Genomic DNA, 23,777 nt, shown 5'->3' on the forward strand with positions numbered 1-23,777 from the left:
GTTTACACGTTGCATGATGTGTGTGCACGCCGTAGTTTGTAACTAACTTACGTTTATATTATATATTTCAATAACTGTTACCCTGTATAATAGATATGTTACAAATGGCTCTAAGCACTATGGGACTTAACATCTGAGGTCATCAGTCCCCTAGACTTAGAACTACTTAAACCTAACTAACCTAAGTACATCACACACATCAATGCCCGAGGCAGGATTCGAACCTGCGACCGTAGCAGTCGCGCGGTTCTGGGCTGAACCGCCTAGAACCGCACGGTCACAGAGGCCGGCGGAGATCGGGTTGGAGTCATGGTCCGGCACAAATTTTCACTTTCAATGCCAGGTTGCTTCTGGAGTCGGTCTCTCCTAAGAAATTTATTCTCAAAATACCTTAAGTGGAGAGCCAACGTAAAGTCAATTGTCGAAAAAATAGATGCCAGGCTATGATTCGTTGGAAGAATCTGAAGGAAACCTAATTCATCCAGCAATGGTGTGATTTACTAAGCACTTATTCGACCGACTCTTGTGCGTTGTTCATCAGTCTGAGACACTTACCAAAGAGGTTTTCACTAACTTGACAAAAGTTGTGGGACAGCGATTTGCACATTGACAGATGGCGGCGGTATCGCGTACACACGGTACGACAGGGCAGTCGTATTGGCGGAGCTACCATTTGTACTAAGGTGATTCATTTGGAAATGTTTTCACCTGGAATTAACAGACGTTGAACACGGAATGGTAGTTGGAGCTAGACGAATAGGACATTTCGTTTCGGAATTCGTCAGGGAATTCAATACACCAAGATCCACAGTGTTAAGAGTGTGCCGAGAATACCACATTTCAGGCATTACGTCTCACCACGGACAACAGAGTGGCCGACGGCCTTCACTTGACCTCCGTGTGCAGCGGCGTTTGCGTAGAGTCTTTAGTGCTAACAGTGAAAACAGAGAAGCAACGATGTGTGAAATAACCGTAGAAATCAATGTGGGGCGTATGAAGAATGTGTCCGTTAGGATTGCACGGCGAATTTTGGCGTTAATCGTCTATGGTTGCAGACGACCGTCGCTAGCGCCATTTCTAACAGTACGGTATTGCCTACAGTTCATCTCCTGAGCTTGTGATCATACTGGGTGGACCCAAGGCGACTGAAAACTGAAGTCTGGTCAGATGAGTACCGATTTCAGTTGGAAACAGCTGATGGTAGGATTCGAGTGTAGCGCTGTCTGCTCGAAGCCAAGCACTCATATTGTCAACAAGGCACTGTAAGAGCTGGTGTGATTATGTCGGGTGAGTTTGCTTTGAATGGACTGGGTCTTCTGGTCCAACTGAATTTATCGTTGACTGGAAATCGTTATTTTCGGTTACTTTGAGACCATTTGCAGCCATTCATCAATTTAATTTTTATGGATGGCAATGCGATATGTCACCTGTCCATAATTTTTTGCGATTGGTCTGAAGAACGAATGTTTCGGCCACCCAGATTGGCCGACATGTATCGCGTCGATCACTTATGGGACATTATCTAGAGGTTAGTCGGTGCGAAAAATCCTGCAGCTTCAACACTTTCGCAGTTATGTACGGATATAGAGGCAACACGGCTTACTATTTCTGCAAGTAACTTCCAGCGGCTTGTTGAGTCCATGCCACGTCGAGCTGCTCCATTACGTCGGGCAATAGGAAAAGGAGGTCCGATACGATTTTGGGGGCTATCCCATGACTTTTGTCACCAGAGTATATGTATATACGGTAACCCAGAATTTTGCGACAAACTGCGAGGCGGTGGTAGAAGGTGTCTCGAAAGCAAACCGAGGACAAGAATCCATATCTATACGAGAGAATCTCGGAGATAACCAACAACCACCGGAGACAGTCGCAATAAGAGAAATGTTGTATATCATATTCATCGGCTTAGTGTAGAAATACCGAGAGCGTCCGTTCGAGGAAGATTCCGTATGTCTCGCAAAATGACCACGACTAGAAAATCCGAGAAACTAGAACTATGCAGACGTTTACAGAAAGTCGTTTTTTCACGCGGTAATCACTAATAGAGCAGAGATGGGGGAAAATTATCATTGTCACAGAGGTACTCTTCCCGATGACAGTAAGATGGGTTGCGGAGTATAGATGCTTCATAAAAAAAGTTCTGGATATTGTAGTTCGCGACGACGCTGGCAAAATTAAGTTCTACCGAGAGCCAGTTGTTGCATATTTTTCATAGTGACGCAGGTACCTACCAGGCGAATTCAAACTACTTGTTTCCACTGTAACTGGATGGTCGTACTGTTTCTCGGCTGTAAAATTCGGATTTACAAGTTTCAATTAGAGAACCAGCACGGTGTAGCGGTGCACTTGATTGCATTAACAGCGGAGTGCGAGGTATCAATGGAGAAACAGGTGCAGCGCCAACGGCTGCGCCGGCGCCAGCAGGACTGGCGTGCTAGAACAGCGCGCGCTGGCGCCAACCCAGCCGTAGCGTGACCCGGCCCAGCTAATTTAAGGCGCGGGGTCACGCCACTGGCGCCAGAATTTGTGAGTCGCCCGCGAGATTAAACGGGCTTCGCTTAGCGTCGCAAACTGCCGCCCAGACAAACACTAATGCGCCAAGTCCCAGGGACAACGCCTAAATACGAATTTCTACTGCAAACAAACAGATAAGTCGGCCGCGCAGGACCTGCCGGCGACGAATTACCATTCCTCATGGAAGATCGTCGAGGTCTGTGCCATTAGTGGAGAGTAAACAGCGCAGAAACATCCGGTCATTTAAGCGCGGCGATACGCCACAGCGTAAACAGATATCATAATGGGAGAGAGTTTCGTAATTGTAAAAGCACAAACTTTTCCTAATCTAAAGACCTCTGTTTCGCCAGTAGCCTTTTCCTTCTGCACAGGGTGGACAACGAATAATGCCGAACTTTTTTCCTTTTAGTACACGGGAACCGATAAATGTCGGGTAACATCACACGTTACAGAACGGAGATTAGCGAAGTTTGAGTGAGTACAACAAGCGGAGTTTGGGAGAAAATCAGGATAAGACGGTGTGTATGGGAGAGGATTTGGTGAAAACTGACACAGAGGAAGGAGAAATATAAACCTGCAGAATCTCAAAATACACTGACGAAAAAAGAAAAAAAAATCGAAACACCAAGAAGGAATTATGCAACATAAACGAAAGTTGGCAGGCGTGTTTCTACATCTGAAAGATGATGTATATTTAAAATTTGCGTCAGCCGCATGAGAGGCCACAATGAGGAAACAGGTTATTAATGTATCAGCATTCCACACCACAACAAATTGCAATGGGTTAGGTTGGTTGGTTGATTTCTTTTTTTGGGGGGGGGGGGGGGGATGGGGTGGGGAGGAGACCAAACAGTGAGGTCATCGGTCCCGTCGGATTAGGAAAGGATGGGGAAGGAAGTCGGCACTGCCCTTTCAAAGGAACCATCCCGGCCTTTGTCTGAAGATATTTAGCGAAATCACGGAAAACCTAAATCAGGATGGCAGGACGTGGCTTTGAATCGTGACCCTACCGAATGCGAGTCCATTGTGCTAACCACTGCGCCACCTTGCTCGGTTCCAATGAGTTATCTCGCGCTTGTATTAACCTGTGATTTTGCAATGTCAATCAATAAAATATGTTACCAAGACAGAAATATCTTCGAAATTTCATTACTGCATATAAATTACTTTCCGATGCTGCGATTTTTTCCGTCATTGTAGTTTTGGAAAAATAATAGATAGCACATGTGCTTGTGACAAGGATAGTTTCAGAATAGCAGCCGGGAAGAGAGCTACTAAGGCTTTGCATGGGATAATATGGAATAATTATATTGTAAAGGACACTAAGAACAGAATATATCACAGTGGAGCTGAGATTTGGCCTCAAACAAGGAAATTTAGAGAGAAAAACAGAACAACGGAAATGGACTATAAGAAGATGTGCACAGTTAACAAGGCAAGATAGGATACAAAGAGAAGAGACATGGAGGCGAATGGACATAACGTCCTCCGTAACAAAAACATTGGAGAACAGAGCGCTTTATTCGTAAGAGCACCGACAGTGAATGCCCAACCACAAGTCGGCAAGGAAGACATTAAACGGAAAGCAGCCCGGAAGAACAAGGTTGAAAAGCCAAAAATACATACGGGAAGGAAAGGAAGACAGAAATCTACGAGCGGATGACGCCTGCGAGGACTAAAACGGCTATCTCCTTGGAGGAACGCCGGAGACGAAGAACAAGAAGAAAAGGAGAGGAAGAAAAAAAGAACAATGCAATAAGTGAGTTCTACATTTTCGGTTGCATTAAATGTGCTACATGACAAACATTCGCTGTTCTGAAAGCCGTAATAGCTACCTAATATCGATTTTAATCACTGAAAATCGCGCAATTCTGCTTCCACTGTTACAGTAGTTGACCTGAATCCATTCATCTTTAATTTCCTTCCAAGAATGAGATGTAACGATTTCTGCGATTTACGCGAGTTATTTAATTACCGAACACGCAACCCACTTGGAGCTTTGTGAATACGGAAAAGCAGTGAAGAAAATTAAGTCTTTTAATCAAAGTTAGAAGTAATCTTGTTTCTCGTGACTAAATACATTGGGAGAGCAGAGAAGCAATTTCGGTTTTAATCGCTGAGTTCATTAATTACTCCAAATTAGCCTCTTAAAACTGTAGTTCCGTTTTGCAGGATGTCTGGAATGTGAACAAACTATGCAGAAAGAGAGACTCTCGTTGGAATATTGCAAAGCGTATGATTGGTGGTAGTACGGTGCAGCAGTCTTCTCAATAAACATTCCGATTAACAAAAATTCACATTGGATGGTGACAGATACACGTTTTTTGGTTATGTGCGAAACTTACGTTCGTGTTTAGAATAATATTCCTCACCATTTTCAAGAGTGGAGAATTTATGTGAATAACATCGTTCCAGTTACACATTCGTAATGATCTCAGAAGTAAATTCCTTGGTTAGCTATTTATTACAGTTCAAAAGGGACAATGATGGACGTAATTATATAGCCAGAAGAAGCACAACACTCATTATACCGCATCTTTGTGCCATCATGAGAGGCTACTTTACTTTAACTTAGTAAAATGCGAACGTGTTTTAAGTAATAAAAACCGTTTAAGTCTGTTATTAACTTATTTTCTACAATGCGAGCCTCTAGGATCCTCTTCTAATTTTTGTACACCTGAAGCTTGTATCCTGCGACTGAATGATATTATTGTGGGTTAACAAATGACTTTCTCTATAAACGTAATTTTACTGAGTGAAAAATTTTTTTGATTATATGTTGTGATTACTAATTTTCGAGCATCCTTACTCATCGGCACACTACTCTGTTTTGGAAATGCCTAAAGAAACTTGATACATGTTTTTGAGGAATGCCACTAACAAATTACACAGCTGCACATCACGAAACAAATTAAATTGTTCATGTTGCTGTTGTGTTTCTAGTTCCTGTTGATGTTCACTTGTTTTCACGTCAGTCTAATTTCGTAAGAAGAATTAGTACTTAAAACATGATTTCATTTTTGAGTACTCAAATAAAGAACCTGCTGATGGTAGGACAAAGGTAATGAATAGTTTGTTTACATAACATAAAGGACCTGAATAGCCATAATTTTTTCTGCAATCATGACTACTTCAAGAGCTTGATATCTTGTCGTATAACTGATCATATACCACTTCGATAAAATGTTTATAAATGCTTATCAATTAAAATAATCATATTTTGCATCTCCGTTTTGCATAGCACTATTGCTTCGTCATTCCTCGGACACAGATTTCTTTAGAATGTAACTTTCCGGGAAATTCCGCATTACATAGAAATGTTTGTTTCACTGGTGAGCCCAGCGAACTGACTCTACACGCAGTTCAGCGGTAGCTGTGAGTGTTTCAATTGACGTTACTGAAATTGGTTCCAAGTCTTAAATATGTTCATCACACGCCATATCGTTTCAGGTACGAGAAAGCGTTTACATGTAAGACTCTCTGTGGAAAGGCAGCCTCCAGTAATCTTGAAGACTATGCAACGTTTTCTTTACCAGTATTGCATGGCACCTGGTCCCTTTACCGAACTAATATGTTCATCCTCTTTTATTATTGGCACTCGCCTGAAGTCGTCAAGATGCCTCATTGGCACGTGAGTCATACAGACATTCCTTCCTGCTTCCGTAAAGCATTGTTCTGAATAGGTATATCCAGATTATTGTTGTAACCCGCGTTTTCCACACCAAAAATCATATTACACTGTGTAGAATACAAATTTAATAACACACTTATTGAAATCAATAAACTACTGATTTCAATGGTTCGTTGATTATATTAAACTCATGCGCTATATATATATATATATATATATATATATATATATATATATATATATATATATATATACTCTGGAGCGTCATTGGATGACGTTTCCGAATATGGGTTCCTTATCCCATGTTTGTTCCTCATGGCACCCTTCACAACCCTTCGAAGTTGTAAAGGGACATTCTGTATATTTCGTTTTTGAAACTTCCCACAAGATTAAAGATGGGACGTTTGTCTTTCACGGGCAAGCGTACCTTCCAAAGTACACAGAAGCTTTCCTGCGTACTTCCTGTGTACTCCTGGAAGAAAAGTGCTGGTCGTGCAAGGACTGCAGGAGAACATCTGTGAAGTTAGAATGGTGATAGATGAGTTACTGTTGGAAGTATAGCTGTGGACGGGGCGAGGGTTCGTGAGTAGCGCTTGGATAGCTAAGTCAGTAGAGCACTTGCTCACGAAAGGCAAAGATCCAAGGCTTGAGTCCCGGTCCATCACACAGTTTTAATCTGCCAGGAAGTTTTAAAACAACCAAGACTTAGTTATGTACATCACATTATGACAGTTTGTTTTGAATTATAAATGTTGTTATCGAGGACGAAATTTTTGAAATATATTTGATGCTATAATATCCAATACAATATGAATAATTTTGATGTCATGATTGTTAACACGTAGTTATGTTAGGTGATCGTTTATTTTGCCTTATGATGAATGTGCACGATCGAAACTTGTTGCAAAATAGTAATCCGGCTGAGCTGCTGTTTTGAAAACGACTTTATTTAACGTGAATTTAATTTTTTTAATAGGAGTTTATTTTTTAACTGTGGAACACTGTAGTTAAATAAGTTTGCATAGGTGAAGGAAAGAGCGCCACTGGTGTTAGATATTGCCATGAAATTGAGGGTAGAAGTTTCTGGAATGTGTCTTGAGAGAACATTACTCCACGAGTGTGAAATGCTCTGCTTGGGATCAAGGAAAAAAAGAAAGCTTCAAGCGTATTCATACGATGCTGTAGATGACAATAGAAATTAAATGGACAGCTGATGCACGAAAAGAGAAATTACTTGGAGGATTAGATAAGGAAATAAGGTTGTATAAAATTTTTCCGCTGATAATTTGCCCCTACTGCGTAGTTTTTAAAAACAGTTGTAGTCACACAGAAAGAGTAGAATAAAGTGAACAGATCATAGAGGATACTGACTGTAGCTGTTATGTGGACACGACAAGAAGGAAAATAACAAGACCGACAAACCAGAAGGGCGGATTCATGACAGGAAGTGGAGGAACAATGGTCGTACGATCATGTGTCCGGAGATGCATCTTTGCCAAGGCAGATAGCGCTGACGAATGAAAGTTCCTCTTCACGTGCCGTGTATTTCTTGTGTGTTTCTGGCTGTGTGATGTGTTTATGTGGGGAACAAGCCGAGATGGTGTCAGTGTACGGCCAAGCTGACAGAAACGGTCGAGAGGCAGTACAGCTATACCAAATCAAGTACCCTCACGGAAACCAACCACATCACACAACATTTGAAGACCTTTCTGGCAGTTTGTGTCAGCATGGGTCCTTTCAGACACACGAACATGCAGCGATGCGGCAGAATGTGCGTACACCAGACTTAGAGGACTACAGGGTACTGAGAGGAACCCCAGTACAAGCTCCAGGTAAGTGGACCAGCACACGGTGTAACCCAAAGCACGATTATGTATATCATGCATGACAACCGCTACTTTCCCTATCGCCTGCGACGAGTGCAAGGATTATCAGCAGCTGATTTACCTCTACGGGAAGGATTTTGTTGATGGTTTTTGCACCAGACCATCACAATTAAAGCATTTCTGTCCTCTTTACCGTCGAAGCAACCTTTACCAGAAGTGGCATCATAAATCTGCTCAGTGGTCTTCTGTGGGATACAGGCAATCCTCGGGTAACGTATGAGGCGTCTCATCAGTATCACTTCAGTATCAGTGCGTAGTCAGGGATTCTTGGCGACCACGTAACTGAACTAGTTATTATTCTCGATGGGGGAACGTAACTGGACTTCCTGAGGAATACTCTGCCTGGGATGCTTCAGTGTACCTTTGGAAGTACGACAGGTTACGTGATCTCTGCATGGCGGGACACCACCCCACTTCCGCATTACAGTCTTCCAACATCTCAACATCTTCCAAGCACGGTGGATAGGACGCGGAAGCCGGCTGCTGTGGCCGTGCGGTTCTAGGCGCTTGAATCTGGAACCGCGCGACCGCTACGGTCGCAGGTTCTAATTCTGCCTCGGGCATGGATGAGTGTGATATCCTTAGGTTAGTTAGTTTTAAGTAGGTCTAAGTTCTAGAGGACTGATGACCTCATATGTTACGTCCCATAGTGCTCAGAGCCATTTGAACCATTTTAGGACGCGGAAGCCGTGTAACACTGCATGCTAGATCACAGAACATAGACCCTCAATACATTTACTTCTGGTGCATCTGAAAAGCATTATATGTGCTGAGCCAGTTCCTGATACCAGACCCTTCAATAGCATATACACGACGTCTGTGACGCTATTGAGAGAAAGGCAAAAACGTGCGAAAGAGTGCAGCAATCCGTGGTACGACGTGTAAAAGGATGCACTGCATCCCATGGAGGCAAGTTTGAACATCTACATCCACATCTACATCCATACTCCGCAAGCATACGGTGTGTGGCGGACGGTACCTTGAGTACCTCTATCGGTTCTCCCTTCTATTTCAGTCTCGTATTGTCCGTGGAAAGAAAGATTGTCAGTACGCCTCTGTGTGGGCTCTAATCTCTCTGATTTTATCCTCATGGTCTCTTCCCGAGATATATGTAGGAGGGAGCAATATACTGCTTGACTCCTCGGTGAAAGTATGTTCTCGAAACTTCAACAAATGCCCGTACAAAGCTACTGAGCGTTCCTCTTGCAGAGTCTACCACTGGAGTTTATCTATCATCTCCGTAACGCTTTCGCGATTATAAATGACCCTGTAACGAAGGTTGCTGCTTTCCGTTGGATCTTCTCTATCTCTTCTATCAACCCTATCTCTTACGGATCCCACACCGGTGAGCAGTATTCAAGTAGTGGGCGAACAAGAGTACTGTAACCTACTTCCTTTGTTTTCGGACTGCATTTCTTTAGGATTCTTCCCATGAGTCTCATCTGGCATCTGCTGTACCGACGATTAATTTTATGTGGTCATTCCATTTTAAATCACTCCTAATGCGTACTCCCAGGTAATTTATGGAATTAACTGCTTCCAGTTGCTGACCTGCTATATTGTAGCTAAATGATAAGGGATCTTTCTTTCTGTGTATTCGCAGCACATTACACTTGTCTACATTGAGATTCAATTGCCGTTCCCTGCACCATGCGTCAATTCGTTGCAGATCCTCCTGCTTTTCAGTCCAATTTTCCATTGTTATAACCTCTCGATATACTACAGCATCAACCGCAAAAAGCCTCAGTGAAATTGCGATGTTATCCACAAGGTTATGTATGTATATTGTGAATAGCAACGGTCCTACGACACTCCCCTGCGGCACGCCTGAAATCACCCTTACTTCGGAAGACTTCCCTCCACTGGGAACGACATGCAGCGTTCTGTTATTAAGGACCTCTTTAAGCCAATCACACAATTGGTCTGATAGTCCATATGCTCTTACTTTGTTCATTAAACGACTCTAGGGAACTGTATCAAGCGCCCTGCGGAAGTCAAGAAGCACGGTATCTACCTGGGAACCCGTGTCTATGGCCCTCTGAGTCTCGTGGGCGAACGGCGCGAGCTGGGTTTCACACGATCGTCTTTTTCGAAACCCATGGTGATTCCTACAGAGTAGATTTCTAGGCTCCAGAAAAGTCATTATACTCGAACATAATACGTGTTCCAAAATTCTACAACTGATCGACGTTAGAGATATAGGTCCATAGTTCTGCACATCTGTTCGACGTCCCTTCTTGAAAACGGGGATGACCTGTGCCCTTCTCCAATCTTTTGGAAAGCTACGCTCTTCTAGAGGCCTACGGTAAACCGCTGCAAGAAGGGAGCCACGTTCCTTCACGTACTCTGTGTAAAATCGAGCTGGTATCCCATCATGTCCAGCGGCCTTTCCGCTTTATAGGGATTTTAATTGTTTTCTACCCCTCTGTCATCTATTTCGATATTTACCATCTGTTGTGACGTGCATGCGATGCAGCTCTGTACCGTGTTCCGGGATGATTTTTTGTCGTTGCGCGTCCGCCGTCCGTTTACACACACACACACGTTCATAGGATCTACTTTCCTACATTTTCAGCCATAAATCCTGCCTTGCTGTTTGTAGATTTTTATTAATGTTCACCCTGAATAAATATGGTGGTAGTCTCTTGTACAGAAACAATACAGTAGGTTGATGAGAGTTCTGTCGGCCAACTCCTTCGTAGTTAAGATGTGTATGTTTGGACGATGGAAGTAATTTTAGAATTTCTCGTACATCGTTAAAGATGGAATACCATGTTTTGATAAGGAGAAGATAGGGATGTAATCGGCCGTGTTCTTTTCCAGGGAACCATCGTAGCATTTGAAAGAAAGAAATTCTCTGCACTACGGTCTTTGTGTAATCTATATGATTGCATCTATCGCGCTTTTGAAAGTTCTATGTGCGAGTGTGAAGCAGAATTGGAGAGTTAGTCGTCCAGTGGTGGGACAGAAAGCGGTTTGCTGCGTTTTATGATCTCATTGAGTGTGTTTTGGCGTCGCGACGCTGCGAGCAGGCAACAGCTTGAGGGTAGATGTCGAGTCAGAAGTAAAATTTTTTGAAACAGTGTTCCAGGAGACAGCGATCTAATAATATTATAAATTATTTAGAAAACTTAGGCATCACCGCATATAGGTTGCAACTTTTTTTTTGTGGATACCGGTTTCGATCTACACTCCTGGAAATTGAAATAAGAACACCGTGAATTCATTGTCCCAGGAAGGGGAAACTTTATTGACACATTCCTGGGGTCAGATACATCACACGATCACACTGACAGAACCACAGGCACATAGACACAGGCAACAGAGCATGCACAATGTCGGCACTAGTACAGTGTATATCCACCTTTCGCAGCAATGCAGGCTGCTATTCTCCCATGGAGACGATCGTAGAGATGCTGGATGTAGTCCTGTGGAACGGCTTGCCATGCCATTTCCACCTGGCGCCTCAGTTGGACCAGCGTTCGTGCTGGACGTGCAGACCGCGTGAGACGACGCTTCATCCAGTCCCAAACGTGCTCAATGGGGGACAGATCCGGAGATCTTGCTGGCCAGGGTAGTTGACTTACACCTTCTAGAGCACGTTGGGTGGCATGGGATACATGCGGAAGTGCATTGTCCTGTTGGAACAGCAAGTTCCCTTGCCGGTCTAGGAATGGTAGAACGATGGGTTCGATGATGTACCGTGCACTATTCAGTGTCCCCTCGACGATCACCAGTGGTGTACGGGGAGTGTAGGAGATCGCTCCCCACACCATGATGCCAGGTGTTGGCCCTGTGTGCCTCGGTCGTATGCAGTCCTGATTGTGGCGCTCACCTGCACGGCCCCAAACACGCATACGACCATCATTGGCACCAAGGCAGAAGCGACTCTCATCGCTGAAGACGACACGTCTCCATTCGTCCCTCCATTCACGCCTGTCGCGACACCACTGGAGGCGGGCTGCACGATGTTGGGGCGTGAGCGGAAGACGGCCTAACGGTGTGCGGGACCGTAGCCCAGTTTCATGGAGACGGTTGCGAATGGTCCTCGCCGATACCCCAGGAGCAACAGTGTCCCTAATTTGCTGGGAAGTGGCGGTGCGGTCCCCTACGGCACTGCGTAGGATCCTACGGTCTTGGCGTGCATTCGTTCGTCGCTTCGGTCCGCTCCCTGGTCGACGGGCACGTGCGCCTTCCGCCGACCACTGGCGACAACATCGATGTACTGTGGAGACCTCACGCCCCACGTGTTGAGCAATTCGGCGGTACGTCCACCCGGCCTCCCGCATGCCCACTATACGCCCTCGCTCAAAGTCCGTCAACTGCACATACGGTTCACGTCCACGCTGTCGCGGCATGCTACCAGGGTTAAAGACTGCGATGGAGCTCCGTATGCCACGGCAAACTGGCTGACACTGACGGCGGCAGTGCACAAATGCTGCGCAGCTAGCGCCATTCGACGGCCAACACCGCGGTTCCTGGTGTGTCTGCTGTGCCGTGCGTGTGATCATTGCTTGTACAGCCCTCTCGCAGTGTCCGGAGCAAGTATGGTGGGTCTGACACACCGGTGTCAATGTGTTCTTTTTTCCATTTCCAGGAGTGTATTACAGAGATCGTCATCGGATCTACATTCATTCCGTGCTGGTGTGGAGCAGTTTTCTCAACACTTCAATACTCGTTTCATTTCAATACTCATAGTTGCTTCAGAACAGTGTATCTTAGAAGACTGTAAACGGAAAATAAACAGAGTAGACTGGATTTCGTGTTTCAGCGTCAGTGACGGTGGAAATAATCCTTGTAGTGAAGGCGGTAGCACTGATTTGCACATGATCCACATCGTGATTTTCCCAACAAAGCATTTCATTTTTCTTCGGTAAAACAAATATAAAATGCTCGATTTAACTGATTACTTCACTTCTACATGCTTTTACAAGAGTCCAGTGTCAGCAAATAAGTTCTTTATTCTGATAATCTTATACAACAGTTTATTTCCTATATCCCACAAGTTAGTTGCCTACTAGCGCACGTGCAAAATAATTTCGTTGATCATCACGTTGACCCATCTATCACATGGATACAGTAATTGCTTTTAATCATCCATCAATTTAGTACTATATAAATGGAATTTTAGAAGGGAACAGTGGATCTAGAACAAAATCCTGTGCCACTCGTCGTCACGCTTAAAATATGTTCTCTCTTTGTTGATAATAGCAGCGAAGCTACTCATTTCTGCTTGCTGTAGTCGAAAGTAAACACTAGTTGGATGTTATACTAATAAAATGATGCTCCAATTAGGAAAATTATGATCCTCACAATCAAACTATGTTAAAGTTATAGTATTTATGACTTAGGCCTTAACGTGCGTCAAATCCTCCATTTGTCTTCCACGCTCCTTCCTCGGAGCTAACCTGAATATTTGGCAACGAAGTGTTGAGAATGTGAAGTGAGACTAGTCTTTGACATATTTTTGTCCACCAGGTCTGTTAAACCATTCTAACTTGATACTTGCTACTCTTGCTCACACTCGTATTCCTTCTTGTAGGCTATCTTCACAGAAACCGTCGAAGACAGTGAAAACAAGGAAACTGGATAGTAAGTCTCCAATTCGGCGCTTTCTTCCTTTATATAGAGTTCTTTTATTACTATTTATCGAACCTTAACGGAATCATCGCAGTAATGACTCAGAGCAACCACTACGCAATGATGATGTAATGTAGTTAATTTCTAATAAAGAACATGAAATGACGATTTTAATAACGAGATTATAAGCATTTTACTTAAAATGAAATGGCTTACTTTATTGGCTTGTATTCATTTGATTCCGGCGAATTTTGTGATATGTCTTCCTTTGTGTTTGTACGACTGACACAGCCTCTTATCTGTTAATTTAATTGGCCCCTTGGGAGTGAATGTTCCATTAGAGACGGAGATTGGGTGGTTATATCAAGGGAGTGTAGATAAGGCAATTAATATTCATACTCAACCCGACAAGCGTTTCGCCTCTCATAGTACATGATGATGGTCTGATTGCTGCAGAAACACACTCTTCTAACAAGTATCTCAGATGCAGCACGATAACCAGAAAATTATTATAATCAATAATGCCTAAAAGGCAGTATCGACACTAGAATTAATACCACAGGAGAGAAAAAGAATATAGCACCAAGTGAGTCCAGAATTAACTGTTAGCTTCGAATAATCATCAAGTTCCTGATAAGATCAGTTTTAATTACCGCATACGCATATCATAGAAAAAAAATCAGTTAATGTTTTCAGTATCAACTATGATGTCCTGCACTAAAGACACCTTTCTCGGACAGCGAATTTCTTGTTTTCTTATTTCAGGGTTCTTCGACATTCGGCTATGCTGTCGACTTCTAGTCAACAGAACGCAGTTCCCAGTACGCTCCTAGATATGTGACTGACTCAAATAAGTTTTGAATCACAGTCCGCAATACACTGTCCTGGTTAGAGAATGGTCAACAAAATCGGGTTTAATGTCAAGAAGCGGACAGCTAATGGTCTCAGTCCTCACTGAATGACTAAGAAGGAAATTTACAAAGTCTACATTGAATTTACACTTGGTATAGAGCATAGCTTTCTATAAATAATGAATAAATCCTAGATATTTTTACGAGGGCTACTCGGAATGTAAGGAAGGATTGGTCGCAAAATGGAAACCACAGTGAAAATCGAATAAAGCTTTGCACAGATGTGTAGGGCAGTTTCTCTAGCATTCCCATTGATAGGATCACATTGCTCTTGTTCTTAGCGTACCCTGAGCACATGAAGATCCCTAGAAAACAGTGCCCCATGAAGTGCGGGTGCCTGCCGAGACATTTCGCCTGATTTCATGCAACCCCACATAACATAATTGTCATGAAGTTCCTTCTCCATGACAGTCCTTAAAAGCACACTGCAGGGGCAGTGAGGACGCTTCTGCGGTGGTTTCGATGGGAAATGGTTGATCACCCAAAATATAGCCCTGGACTTGGCTCCTTCTCGTGTTCATTCCTGCTCACATGAAGCGCTGTCAATGAAGACAACTTTTTGGCACAGACAACGAGCTGCAGTCCACCATAGAAAATTCACGGAAAGCACTGGTGACTGACTTCTACGACGAGGGTATTGGAAAATTGGTACAAGGCTACGACAGATGTCTCAATCAGAGCAGCGACTATGTAGAGAAGTGGCTGTAAGGTGCAGCTAACTGTTGCAAAAAAAGAACTTTTGATTTTCAGTGTAGTTTCCATTTCGCGATCGATCGTAACTTACTTTTCGATCTATAGAACGAACACTGTAATATCCGATTATATGAGTAGCGGTAACCGTCTGGTACTTATCGCATCCGCTAAGTATCCGGGAATATGTAGTACTTCGCTTCGCAAGCTGGCAGGAAAGAGCAGCTACCGTCCTCCCTTTGAAAATTTAACACTTACATATCAAGATTAAACGAGCAATTGAAGATATTAATGATAGATTACTGGAGCAGCTGGACATTCTAATATATCATCCCCCATTTCTACCTTCACCACATGAAGTGGGGAATTCATAGCGCTTTTATTTGAGTAATCAGTAATGATGCGACTAAGGACGGGGAAGCTGCCTTGTAAACTACAGGTCGGTTAAAAGGGCACCAGTTTTGTGGCCTTTGGGCGGAAGGATGCTCGACAGTCCCCACAGAATTCTGTCAGGGGCCTCTAACACTGTACTCATCCACTGCCTTCGGTATTACTCGGCCGCGTGTTACCAACCTTGAGGATGCCCTCCATTAGCTTATGCTAGAGAAGTGCGAGGAGAAAGGGTGTGGTCCTTTCAGGTCACGCCCCCTCGTGTTGACAATGAAAACAAGTGGTGGAGGTCTGACTCAACTGAGATTTCGAACCGCGAGTCTACAAGGCCACCAGCATCCCGTTGTTCTCCCTCATTTTGTCTCAGTTTTCGCACAGTTCAGGATCACGTGACGTGCGAGATTCGTCTCCTCCGCTGGTTCACCGATGTGAACAGCTTCTATGAGAAGAGCAGTCCCGTCACTGCATCCCTTGTGGCCCACTCAGTCGTTTAGACTCGTTTTTAGCACTTCATAAAGTGACGACTAGAAGCACTTCACAAAGTGAGCGCTGGGGTGGCAAGCTTCAGTTGTCCAATGTGCTGCATCTAGTTTTTCTTGTTTTGTGATTTGTGTGTGTGTGTGTGTGTGTGTGTGTGTGTGTGTGTGTGTGTCCCTTGTAATGTTTTATTCAAGTTCACTGTGCGTGTGCCCCTTGTAATGATTTACTCAGGTTCGCTGCACCCGTTGCCCACAGGTAAGTGCTAAAGTAAAAATATTGAACATGGTTCTGGTAGTCCAAAGATGTACTGTGGGCTAAATTTAATGATAAATTTCTGGTAATCGTTGTTTAATTACATATTTACTAACTTATTGGCTTGAGTAAAACAGGAGACTGCCGCTATACCATCTTACTTTCGGAAAAAAACATTCTCCAAGGAATCCCGCAGATTGCAAGAAGCGAAAAGTGCGAGGATTATCGCACAATCAGCTTAACAGCTCGTGCATCCAAGTTGCTGCCAAGAATAATATACAGAAGAATGAAAAAGAGAACTGAGAAGGTGTTAAGTGACGATCAATTTGGCTTTAGAAAAGGTAAAGGCACTAGAGTGGCAGTTTTGACGTTGCAGTTGATCGTCGAAGCAAGACTGAAGAAAAATCAAGACACGTTTTTAGGATTTGTCGACCTGGGAGAAGCGTTTTGTCTATGCCAAATGGTGCAAGATGTTCGAATCTTGAGGAAAATAGGAGTAATGTATAGCGAAAGAAGGGTAATATTCAATTTGTACAAGAGCCAAGAGGGAACAGTAAGAGTGGAAAACCAAGAATGAAATGTTCGCTTTAAAAAAAGGATGTAAGCAGGGTTGTACTCCTTCGCCCCTACTTTTCAGCCTATACATCGAACAAGCAATGACGGAAATGAAACTGCAACTAATATTCAATGCGAAAGGATATCAACGATAACATGAACATATTACCGATAACAGTTTGTTCATTTTTTCAGAGCTGTCACTTTTCTTCGAGAGATAACATATAGTTATATGAAGTGTATTGGACGAGCAAGGGTAGTCCTTTATTTTGAGCAAATTTGGTCTAAAGCTGTCATTTTATTTCTGTTGCAGCTAATAAGAATAATCATCTCTTCCTCTGTAGTGCCAGAAAGATTAAAGCAGATGGAAGTTCAGGGAGTTGTAGCTATACCCCAAGGTGGCACGAGTGAGTGTTTTGCTCTGCTCCTACCCGGCTGTGAGTTACAGCACAATTGTGTCGTAGACAAAGGATCGTGTGTTGTAGGGGCAGCAGAAGTGATTTCGACTGAAGGAAACGTGAATTTTCGGTGTCAGAACTGTATGATAGAGGAGAAAAATTCTTCTTGCTCAGGTAAGCCCTGCACAGCATTTAGCTGAGCAATCGAAATTATTGAACACTGAACTTTTGTTCCATAAATGAAATCAAATATCGTGAACTTCATTAGAAATTCTCACTGCTCGTATGAGTGCATTTTGTAAATTAACTTACTGTTTCTCATACAGCAGAATAAGTTGGAAATGTATCCAGTGTGACGAGGAATGACTGTATCACATAACACGGATTGGTGCGATCTTCTCTGTGGCTGTTTAGTCAACAATACTGGCAAGAACGTTTACCTAAACCAATAATGGGTGGTTACTTGCGAAAAGCAACAGTTCCTACTATTTCATAGTGAAATGGTGATGAACTAGATGTTGGAGAGGTCAGATGCTGAGCTCTAATGAAAACCGTAACACCTTAAACAAATTTATTTAAACACTCAAAACTCCCTGAGCATGACAACAGCTATAACATTTTAGGAGAGGAGGCACTGGCTGAAGCAAAGCTGTGAGGGGGTGATCTGAGTCGCGCTTAGGTAGCTCAGTCAGTAGAGCACTTGTCCACAAAATGTAAAGGTCCCGAGTTCGAGTTTCGGTCCCCCATACAGTCTCAATCTGCCAGGAAATATCACATCAGCTCAAACTCCTCTGCAGAGTGAAAATTTTACCCTGGAAACATACCCCAGTCGATTCCTAAGCCATGTATCCGCAATCTCCTTCCTTCCAAGAGATCAATTGTGGCAAGTTTTGCAGGAGAGCTTCAGTGAATTTGAACGGTAGGAGACGAGGCACTGGCGGAAATGAAGCTGTGAGGAGAGGTGGTGAGTAGCGCTTGGATAGCTCAGTCGATAGAGCACGTGCCCACGAAAGGCAAAAGTTCCGAGTTCGAGTATTGGTGCGGCACACAATTTTAATCTGCCAGGAAGTTTCATCAGACGTTTGTGCATACGAGTGTAACTTGCAGATAAAATATCTTAGTTTAAATTAAGGTAGAACTATTATGTTTACTTTTGTACCTCTGGTCTGGCTATTGGGTGTTTTTTGGTGCGCGCGCGCGCGCGCGCGCGCGCGTGTGTGTGTGTGTGTGTGTGTGTGTGTGTGTGTGTGTGTGAGTGTGTTGGGGGAGGGGGTGGTTGAGGGGGGTGGGGCAATAGGTGACCAGCAATCGATATCCAGTACTATATTCTGCTAGCGTTGTTGTGATTGATACCACAGGCTGTGCGGGATGTAGATAGTTTTGCATCCTTTGTTATGGTCTAATAATTGTGTGATATACTTTTATATATGTCATTTGTTCACTTACGGTTTTGACATCCTATAGTTTCATTTGCATTGTTGATACACTGGTGCACCTGCTGTTCAACGTTATTGCACTGCTTAATCAACATTGTTTTTGACATACTGTCACATCGCTACATTTCCCAACTTGTGTAAACAGTATTCCTTAAACACAATATGGAGGCCTTCAAGTGCGTTTATGAGTGTCGACTATCGCTTCTTTTCAGCGGTATTCGCGATTCTGACAGTATGGTAGCCATTTGTTTCACTCCAGCACATTATAAATGTGTGCATTGGAACTGGTTTGAGCCGACTGAAGAATTTTTAGTTTTTCAGTTGAGTTATCTCATTAAGAATATTACCAGTATTTTTTGAATTATGGCTGAAAATCTGTATTTCTTCCATGATATCCATTATTTTAGTTTTTCCGGATTTGTCCAAAATATCATGGTTGTTTCCGATTTTCAAAGCGTGGCCTGTGTCATTAAATTGTGTAGCTTCTGTTGATTTCTTTAATTTCTCCATTCTGTAGCAGCCTATCGATTTCTGAAATTTCTGCGTTTCTGGCTTGTATAATATTTGTTGCATTCGCTATTGGTAATTCTGTAAGTGTGTCAATAATGTAACTGGCGTTTTATACTGTGAAAAATAAAATTAATGATTGCACATATTCACTGTTCCTAAACTTAGCCAGAATTCCACAATTAGTGTAACAGAACTATCTCGCACACGACATAAACAGAACAGCGCCTCCGCATCTTACTCCGTGCTGACCATGCCATGCAACACAATTTCGGGTTACTGATGTCATCCTTTACAAAGAGTCAGGTGTAATTTTCTCTTGTGGTTACCCGTAACAAGTCCTCGCCCACTGTGGTACTGTGTTTACCATCTAATCTATAATTAAACATCAATAGGGGAAATATCACTGTGGCTATATTTTAGTTCATTTCAGTTGCTATTCGTTGACATGCCACAGAGATTATTTTAGGGCAGACACTGATTAATAGTGTTATCTACGAGCGCTTGCCTCTCAAAGCACTCACGCTGCAAATCTCCTACTAATGGCCTTACTTACTGGAGCCCGTAATTTGATTTCGCAGCCTAACTCACAACAGGGACTCGGGGAATTAGACTGGAACATCTCATAATCTACCATTTCCGCCGGCTGTTTACAGTTCGCCGGCTCCGGCATTCCTCAGGGACACCTTGATAAAGCAACAGAAGTCGCTAGCTGTACTCTAAACTCGACGTTTCTGGAGTACAGAGATTTAGAGGGTCACCGATCTCTCCTAATACAGCTACTTAGAGATGTGACCTAGTAAGAATTTATTGTACATGTAGGCACAAAATTTACGTTTCTCAAGTTTCCTGCGATCACACAAGATGGCGAATTTCAGAGTGATAACACAGCCCCAATAGTCTTAATTCTCTCCCATCTCATATTACATGACGCCAAATCTCTGTTTTTCAACGTGTTATTGTTTTTGAAGAGTGCTTCCACAGCTGTTACCCAGATGAGAAGTAGAGCTTTAAAAATACGTATAGTGCTGTGTTGTTACACATTCATTGTCACCATATTCTGTAACAGAGCCTACTTGACATTTCTTGCTACCTATAATTGTAATCACAGAGCTCTACGTCTCACCACTTGTTTTTGATTATGAAATCATTACATTCCATTCAACACGTTGTTGCTTGTAATGCATTGGCACTGGAAGTTGTACACCTATGATCTTAAAGCTGCTAAGCTCCAGCAAACAGTATTTATTGAGGACATGTCTATACACCTGTATGTCGTTGCGTCGGTCACATCAAACCAACAAGGAAGCGTAACGATGTCTTCAAGATCTAGCTGTAGATACGATTTCCTGCCCTGTTTCAAAATGTGATTAGAGCCACGAAGAAACCGCTATCTATGGAGGCCTCAATCACTCTATTTCTTTTACCCATACTCGAGACATACGAAAACGAGAGAGGAATTTTTGCTGAATCTGAAGTTTTTCTTGATTTATCCCAAAAAGTCCTGACACAATAAGATATTATTTGTATCATCGATTCCTATTTATATTATCTCTCTTACATTTTTCTGTGTGAAATGCCGACTTTTTACGATCTTAACAACGCTTCACATAGTTCCTTCGATGTCTACTGACAGGCGTTCTTCATGAAGACTCGAAACACAAAAGTTATTCTCAAATAATCCACACAGGACTCTTCTATATGGTTTTGCTAACATGTGCACTCCCGTTTCGCAGAGAACTTTCAAAAAATAGGGATTCCTTAATTTTCATGCCCCTTGTCCTTTATTTCTAAGTCCGTTCTGCTACTTATCGCTGTGTAGTATTATTTGCAGTAGATCGGGGTGGGAGGACAGGAACCAGCTGGGTACTGGTAGTAACTGGTGAAGGTGTTGTCGTGCAGGTAAAGTTATCCACACACGACTGGTATGATTAAATAATTTATCCCTAGCACAGGCAATGGGGATTTCTATTCCTGCTTGTGGGACAGATTTCCTTCGGTGGGAAACTGCCCCTAAAAGGCGGAAGAATCAGCAATGATCGACATCATGAGAATGCAGAAGGTAAAGTAAATCACTACATTAAAGACACATAACATGTATCTACATGACATGTGGCCTATAATTGAAAAAGCGTCATGATGATCTCTCCATTGGCAAAAGATTCCGCAATAGTCTCTCATTCGGACATAATGTATATCGCAGGAAGATTAGCCTGTAACTGAAAAAGTTTTATGATGACCTCTCCACAGACAAAAGATTCCGGACTAGTCCCCCTTTCCGGGTCTCCGGGAGTGGACTCCCAAGGGAGAGGTGATAATCAAAAGAAAGATTGAGTAAACAACAAGAGGATAACGATCTACGAATCTGGGCGTGTGATGTCAGAAGTTTAAACTTGGTAGGAAAGCGAGAAAATCTGAAAAGGGAAATGCTAAGGCTCAATGTACATATAGTGGGGGTCAGCGAAGTGAAATGGAAATAGGACAAAGAATTCTTGTCAAAGGAGTACAGGGTGATATCAACAGCATCATAAAATGGTATAATCGGGCGTAGAATTATTAACGAAAGAGGAGGTTGGACGGAGCGTGAGTTAGTATGAACAGTTCAGGGACGGCAGAGAGTAAGTTACTCATAACAGTTCAGTGATGGGTTTGTTCTGATCACAATCGATAGCAAACCAACACCGACAACAGTAGTTCAAGTAAACATGTCGACATCACAAGCAGTACATGAAGAGATAGAGAATGTATATGAGGATATTGAACCGGCAATTCATTACATAAATGGATATAAAAATCTGCTACCCACGGGGCAAGGAGTAGAAGAAAGGGTTATATGGGCTTGGTAGTAGGAACGACTTGAATTCTGCAATAAATTATAGCTAGTAACAGCGAATTCTCTGTTCAAGAATCACAAGAGGGGAAGTGTACTTGGAAAAGGCCGAGAGGTACAGGAAATTTCGAGTTTGATTGCATCATGGTCAGACACAGATTTCGAAATTAGATAATGGATTGCAAAGGCAGATATAGATTCAGAGCAAAATTTAGTAATGATGAAGAGTAGGCTGACATTTAAGACACTAGGCAGGAAGAATAAGTGTGCAAAAAAAAAAACGGGATGTGGAAGTGCTAAGGAATGAAGAGATACGTTTGAAATTCTCTGAGGCTATGGATAGTACGATAATGAATAGGTCAGTAGGAAGTTCAGTTGAAGAGAAATTGACATCTCTAAAAAGGGCAATCATAGAGATTGGAGAGAAAAATAGGCAAAAGGAAGGTAACTGTGAAAGAACCATAAGTGATAGAAGAAATACTGCAGCTGATGAACGGAAGAAGTGAGTACCAAAATGTTCCGGAATATTTATGAGCAGGGAAAAACAAATCACTTAGGGCTGAAATAAACAGGAAGCGCAGGGAAGCTAAGTCGAAGTGACGAAGGTGAAGAAATCTAAACAGAAATGATTGTCGAGATGAGTGATTCAGCATATAGAAAAGTGAAAACAACCTATGGTGAAACGAGTAGCGAGAGCTATAGCATTAAGAGTGCAATGGAATTCCATTATTAAACGCATAGGAGAAAGCGGATACGTCGAGCGGGTACACTGAAGGCCTCTCTGACGGGAACGACTTGTCCGCTAACTTGCTGAAAGGAATAGCAGGAGTCGACAAGGAAGAGACAGGGGATCTAGTATTAAAATCAGAGTTTAAAAGATCTCTGGATGACTGAAGATCAAATAAGGAGAAGGAATAATAACATTCCATAATAATTTCTAAAATCATTGGAGGAAATGGTAGCAAAACTACTGATCACGTTGGTTTGTATAATGTAAGAGACTGGGGATATACCATCAGACTTTCGGAGAAACATCATACACACAATTCTGAAGATAGTAAGAGCCGTCAAGTTCGAGAATTATCGCACAGTCAGCTTAACAGCAGATGCATCCAAGCTGCTCACAAGAATAATATACAGGAGAATGGAAAAGAATACTAAGGAATTGTTTTGCCGGCTGGAGTAGCCGAGCGGTCTAGGCGCTTCAGTCTGGAAACTGCGCGACCGCTACGGGCGCAGGTTCGAATCCTGCCTCTTGCATGGATGTGTGTGATGTCCTTAGGTTAGTTAGGTTTAAGTAGTTCTAAGTTCTAGGGGACTGATTACCTCAAATGTTAAGTCCCATAGGGCTCAGAGTCATTTGAACCATTTTTGAAGGTACTGTTAGATGACAATTGGTCTGGCTTTAGGAAAGCTGGTTGTTTGGAAGAAGTAGTTGTGACGCTGCGGTTCGTTATGGAAGCAAAACTGAAGAAAAATCAAGACATGTTCATAGGATCTGTCGACTTGAAAATAGCGTTCGACATTATCAAATGGCACTAGATGTTCGAAATTCTGAGAAGAATAGCGGTAACGCTGTAGGGGAAGACGAGTAATGACGAGGGGCATTCAATAAATAATGGAACAATTTTCTTTTCTCCTCGAATTTCAGTTGAAAAAATACGGAATGTGACATTGTGGAATACTCCCGTTTCAGCGCATGTAATTTTATCAC

At 42.8% G+C, this 23,777-nt stretch overlaps 1 protein-coding gene across 1 annotated transcript in view; it reads right to left on the bottom strand.

Annotated features, from left to right (window-relative positions):
- Positions 1–23,777, bottom strand: part of LOC126456525 (agrin-like) — a 1,113,065-nt gene that overhangs the window by 1,056,962 nt on the left and 32,326 nt on the right. The gene's annotated exons all lie outside the window — the stretch shown is intronic.

This window comes from Schistocerca serialis, chromosome 2, assembly GCF_023864345.2.
Source record: "Schistocerca serialis cubense isolate TAMUIC-IGC-003099 chromosome 2, iqSchSeri2.2, whole genome shotgun sequence".
In the NCBI taxonomy this organism is placed as follows: Eukaryota; Metazoa; Arthropoda; class Insecta; order Orthoptera; family Acrididae; genus Schistocerca; species Schistocerca serialis.